At 38.4% G+C, this 5,814-nt stretch overlaps 1 pseudogene; it reads right to left on the reverse strand.

Annotated features, from left to right (window-relative positions):
* Positions 1–4,196: 4,196 nt before the first annotated feature.
* LOC101034474 (adiponectin receptor protein 1 pseudogene) lies at positions 4,197–5,404 on the reverse strand (annotated as a pseudogene).
* Positions 5,405–5,814: the final 410 nt, after the last annotated feature.

Genomic DNA, 5,814 nt, shown 5'->3' on the forward strand with positions numbered 1-5,814 from the left:
GTCCTAGCACTGGTGGTACTTTATTGGCTCAAGTACTTATATATATACATCTGTATCTGTATCTATATCTAGAAATATATCTGTACGTAGTATATTATCAATATCAATATAGTATTAAGATTTGATCACATCTGGTTACTCAAAACCAATTTGAAATGCACTTGTACTAATCTGTTGATGATATGCATATAAATTAAGGCTGCAAAAGCCCCCTTGTATATAATTGATATCTCCTTTCTCTTCTTCAGAATGTCTGAAAACTCTTAAACACAAAATTTCTAAATAGTTCCTGGAATATTACTATGAGGCAGGCTTGTTTGTTTTAAAAGCGATCATAAATTAGAATAATTAGCAGCTGTAATGCATGTTGAGATTTCTATATATTTGTTTTAAGTTTACATGTGCATCTACTTGGAAACTAAGTGGTTATTTGTAGGCTAATGTACCATCAGTAAGATATTTATTTAAATATAAACTTACAAATAAGACGACGCTTTTTGTGCCAGTGGATGTTGATATTTAAGTGAAATTGCTTTCAAAATTCAGAATTTATTTTGATGATTATGACATTATTTTCCTCACAGATTTAAAAAAGAAAGGTAGTGAACAGAACTGAAAGCAGAGGGTATCATAACTTAACATTCAATATATAAAGCTCTATAACTGATAACTGAAGTACACAAGGAGTCTACTATTTTGAAAAAAAGAAATATATATATATATATATATATATATATATATATATGATTTTTTTTGAGACAGGGTCTCATTCTGTCACCTAGGCTGGAGTGCAGTGGCACAATCACTGGCCATTGTAGCCTTAACCTCCCAGGCTCAAACAATCCTCCCACCTCAGTCTCCAAAGTAACTGGGGACTATAGGCACACAACATATGCCCTACTAATTTTTAATTTTATTTTCTGTAGAGATTAGGGTCTGTTGCCCAGGCTTATCTCGAACTCCATGGCTCAAACAATGCTTCCACCCTGGCCTCCTAATGTGTTGGGATTATAAGTGTGAGCCACTGAGCCCAGTCATTTCTTTATCTATAGAAATCAATCACTGGCCCTCCATTGTTTTCTCAAATGATTACCTGATCTATTAATCAGCTTTGAATGTTTCGTTGTTCTGAAATTTGATTGAAATTAAAGAAATACTTCAAATTGTCCTACTTTTAGGTTTCTAAGAAGAAAAGTGTTTGTAGAGAACACTTCGTTGCAACAAAAATGAATGAATTCTCGGTGTAGTTATTATCCCACGTATTTGTAGAAGCTGTTTAAAAGAAAAACCAATGTATGTTTTTATTTTGTTTACCTTTAGAAACCGATGATATAAAAACAGTAAATAAATATCTATATGCCTAAAGGTTTACTTGATTTACAAATAGTAATGAAGACTCTCCCCTTTGTCTGCTTGCTCATACACAAAGTTTAAAATAAGTATTTTAAATTTACAAGTAGTTATTATTTTACTAAATACATAGAGATTTGCTAGATCATAATTCATTTATAAGTAATAATTTAACTAACAATGATCCATTTTAAGATTTAGAGAAAATTGAAAATAACACAATATGGCATGCTTTTATTGCCGTAGTATCTTGTTGGAAATCTGGCTTGCAAGAGCGTCATGTTGAGAAAAATGTTGAATGAGCCGGGCACGGTGGCTCAAGCCTGTAATCCCAGCACTTTGGGAGGCCGAGGCGGGTGGATCACGAGGTCAAGAGATCGAGACCATCCTGGTCAACATGGTGAAACCCCGTCTCTACTAAAAATACAAAAAATTAGCTGGGCGTGGTGGTGCGTGCCTGTAATCCCAGCTACTCAGGAGGCTGAGGCAGGAGAATTGCCTGAACCCAGGAGGCGGAGGTTGCGGTGAGCCGAGATCGCGCCATTGCACTCCAGCCTGGGTAACAAGAGTGAAACTCCGTCTCAAAAAAAAAAAAAAAAAAAAAAAAAGAAAAAAGAAAAATGTTGAATGTAATTAAATAAACATTTTAGCCAACCAAGTGGAGTACATACAGAAATGTTTAAAATTCCATGAGTTGGTCTGTAACAGATGCTTTACAATATTAAATGTTTGAAGACATTTCAAAATTCATGAAACACTGTATGTAAGCTTTTCACTAAATCTGAAGTTTTGGCGTTTGATGATGGCTTTGTCAACAAAATTAGTTTGGTACAAATATTAAAACGGTTTTTGTTTACCATAGAACAATAAAGATTAACAGTTTTTTAGTTAGCATTCAAAACTTATGTCCGACGTTAATTATTCCTTTTGGAAATAACTTTCTTTAGACCTTTTAGAGAGCATGAGGAAGAGAGTGCATATTACTCCTTAAATGTGAATTAAAAAAATCTTGCTGCATTTAATATGAGAATCTATCTTGCAGCAAACATTTTAAAGCAAATACGTTAACAAGACTTAGAATAATGATTCTAAAGAGTCTGTTTGCTTATACCAGTGCTCTCCAATGTATCTACTTAATCATAGCTGTATTTTACACCATAGCATGCAGTAATCATGCTCTCAGATAAGAACATTTCAGTGACAAACATCCGAACATCCAAATATTCAATAGATATTTGGAAACAATTAAATATGCATTATATGTCAAGCATTTATATCAAGGAAAAAGCTGAAATAGTTTAGAATTATTGAGTTATATTTTGTTGCCTTTGGGAGCTGTCACTTTATACAGTTTGGCAGTTGATCTTGTCTTCATGATATATATATATATATATATTTTTTTTTTTCCAAAAATCTTGGTTCTTTAAGTAAAGAAAGATATATAAGGTCCATATCTACCACATTGTCAAGAAAGTTGCCAACACATAGAAAAATCACTTAATTAAGTTTTACTTCCATTCGATCACGCTTTGCACCTTGCCTACTCTGTTGAAAAGATAATAATGAAGACTGAGCAGGTAAACTGAACAGCAGAACTAGAATAAGCATGAGACCAGAGGACTGAAGAGTCTGACAGTTGCCTAATCAGTTCCTAAATAAACAAGCATTAATCACAGTATTTCAAATATTTGAAGCTCCATCAAATGTTCAGTTGAAATGAGATAAAAATAAAAATGTGTTTAATGTCAAGAACGAAGAAAAGGGAAAATTGGAAAAAATTTGTGCACTTAGTTCAGGTTATATAAATTCTATATCTACATAAGATGTGGAAAAATAGTCACTTTTATTTACTTATTTTAACCAATAATTCTACCCATGCTTATTAATAATTAATATATGTGGATTTGAATTGATGAAAACTATGTGAAATGAGAGCCAGATGGGTCAATCCTAATTAACCTGGCAGCCATGTAGAATAAACCATAATAGTGTTCTCAAACTTTGGTGTGTTGATTGCTTTTGCAATAAAGTGACCACAAAAAGCTTATTCTGAGTTATAGGGAAAAGCCATAAGAGATGTTAGCTGTTTTGTTAGGGTAGCTCTCATGTGGAAACAATTTTAAGTTGCTTGGCTTCTGTGAACCCGTTATGCTGAAGTGCCCACAAAGAAGGACTACAGAGATTAAAAAAAATAAGAAGGTGCTGGAGAGACATCAGCTGTTTTATCCTGCAGCTATTGTCAGCCCTTGTGTCTAACATGCAAATGATGACCCCAGCCCCAGCTACCACTTCACTGCCAACTTGGGAGAGAATGTGCATCCAAGCTGCTTCTAAATATCTGATTCACAGACATTCAGGAACAATAAATACTGTTTTCAGCACGGTTTTTCTGCAGTCATATTAACTGACACCTTTTCTTACAACTCTTTTGAATTAGGTAGAAACTAGACTTTAGTTGTAATGATGAACAAACTGAATCCTAAAAAGGATAAATCATTTGATCAATGCCATACAATTAGTCTTTAGCAGAGATGAAATTGTAATCCAGGTTTCCTTGACTCTAATGCAAATGTTTTTTCTAGTACAATACAGTGCCTTCTTCTTGTTTTTTTTTTTTTTTTTTTTAATTATAATTTAAGTTCTGCAGTACATGTGCAGATCTTGCCATGGTGGTTGGCTGCCTTCATCCCCCCATCACCTGGTTGTAGATGTGTGGTGTGGTGTTACTTCTAAGGCCTCTGTTCTGTTCCATTTGTCAATATCTCTGCTTTGGTACCAGTACCATTCTGTTTTTATTACTGTAGCCTTACAGTATAATTTGTTGTTGTTGTTGTTTTTTTTCACTTCAGCAAAGAAGTTATTTTTAAAAGCACTTGGGAAGTTCCTCCTCCACCCCGCAGGTGGGAAGGCTCAGAGAAGGGTGTCATCAGTACAGCCACCTTCTAGGCCATAACGGAATTCCTGAAGGTTGGAGACCCCATAGAAGTGGACAAAGGCTGCTGCCACCACCAGGACATGGAAAATCTGATGAGACTGGAACTGCTCTTGTCTGCCGGTGCTTAGGAGTGGCAAACCGGTCCCACTGTGCCACAATGATGGCAGAAATGCCCAGGACACAGACGATGGAGAGGTAGATGAGCCGTGGCTGTGGGGAGCAGTAGAAGGAATAATAGAGCCAGGGGACAAAGCTCCCCATAATTAGAAGAGCAATCTCTGAATAGTCCAGTTTGGAAAGAGTCCGAGAGACTTTCTCTGAATGACAATAAATGGTATGAAAGAGCCAGGAGAAGCTGAGGCAGAGCACTGCGCCCAAGAAGAACATCCCAAAAACCACCTTCTCCTGTAGAGGGGCCATGAAGTACATATTTGGTCTGAGCATGGTCAAGATTCCCAAAAAGAGAAACAGCACAAAACCAAGCAGATGGGTCCAGATGGTGCCAGTTTCTGTATGGATGCGGAAGATACTCTTGAAGCAAGCCCGAAAAGAGGGCATGGGTGGTCTATGGCCATGTAGCAGATAGTCATTGTCCTTTAGCCAGTCAGGGAGCACATCATATGGAATGACCCTCCAACGTCCCTCCCAGACCTTGTATACAAACTCCTCCATCTTCTCCATGGCGTGGTGGGCTTGCAAAGGAAGTGTCAGTACCCGCACCTCCTCCTCTTCTTCCTGGGGCACTGGGCATGTTTGCTCTTCTTCAGCTTTGGTAGGGTTGGAGATGACCCGTTTGCCCTTCTCTTCTAGTAGGGGTCCCAGTTCAGCCAGTTCCACCGTGTCTGTTTCCCTGTTACTGGCAGGAGCCCCATTCCCCTGTGCCACCACAGATCCTTTGTGGGAAGACATCTGGCTGGTACCTCAATACCCTGCAGCTTCAGCTTGGGGAAAGGTTGGGGTCTCTCAGCCCCAGGGGGCAGACATCTCCCTGTGATGGTTGACAGGCCTGACGGGCGGGCTGTGCTGGGGGCCGCGGTCCCCCGCGCTACATCCCGCGGCGTCGGAGGCGGCCTGCGGCCGAGCGGCCCCGATCTTCAGCGCCCTCCCCACGCCGGAAGGGGCGCGCGACCGCACGCGTCACCTCCGCCTTACAGTATAATTTGAAGTCAAATGTCATGATGCTTCCAGCTTTGTTCTTTTTGCTTAAGATTGTCTTGGCTATGCTGGCTCTTTTTTGGTTACATATAAAATTTAAAGTGTTTTATTCCAGTTCTGTGAGGAAGGTCAATGGTAGCATGATGGGGATAGCATTGAATCTATAAATTACTTGGGCAGTATGGCGATTTTCACAATACTGATTCTTCCTACCCATAAGCATGAAATGTTTTTCCATCTGCTTGTGTCTTCTCTTTTTTCCTTGAACAGTGGTTTATAGTTCTACTTGAAGAGGTCCTTCACATCCATTGTTAGTTGTATTCATAGGTATTTTAGGAATTGTGAATGGGAGCATTTCTTCTTTGTAGCAATTG

The sequence above is a fragment of the Saimiri boliviensis genome, chromosome X (genome assembly GCF_048565385.1).
Source record: "Saimiri boliviensis isolate mSaiBol1 chromosome X, mSaiBol1.pri, whole genome shotgun sequence".
In the NCBI taxonomy this organism is placed as follows: Eukaryota; Metazoa; Chordata; class Mammalia; order Primates; family Cebidae; genus Saimiri; species Saimiri boliviensis.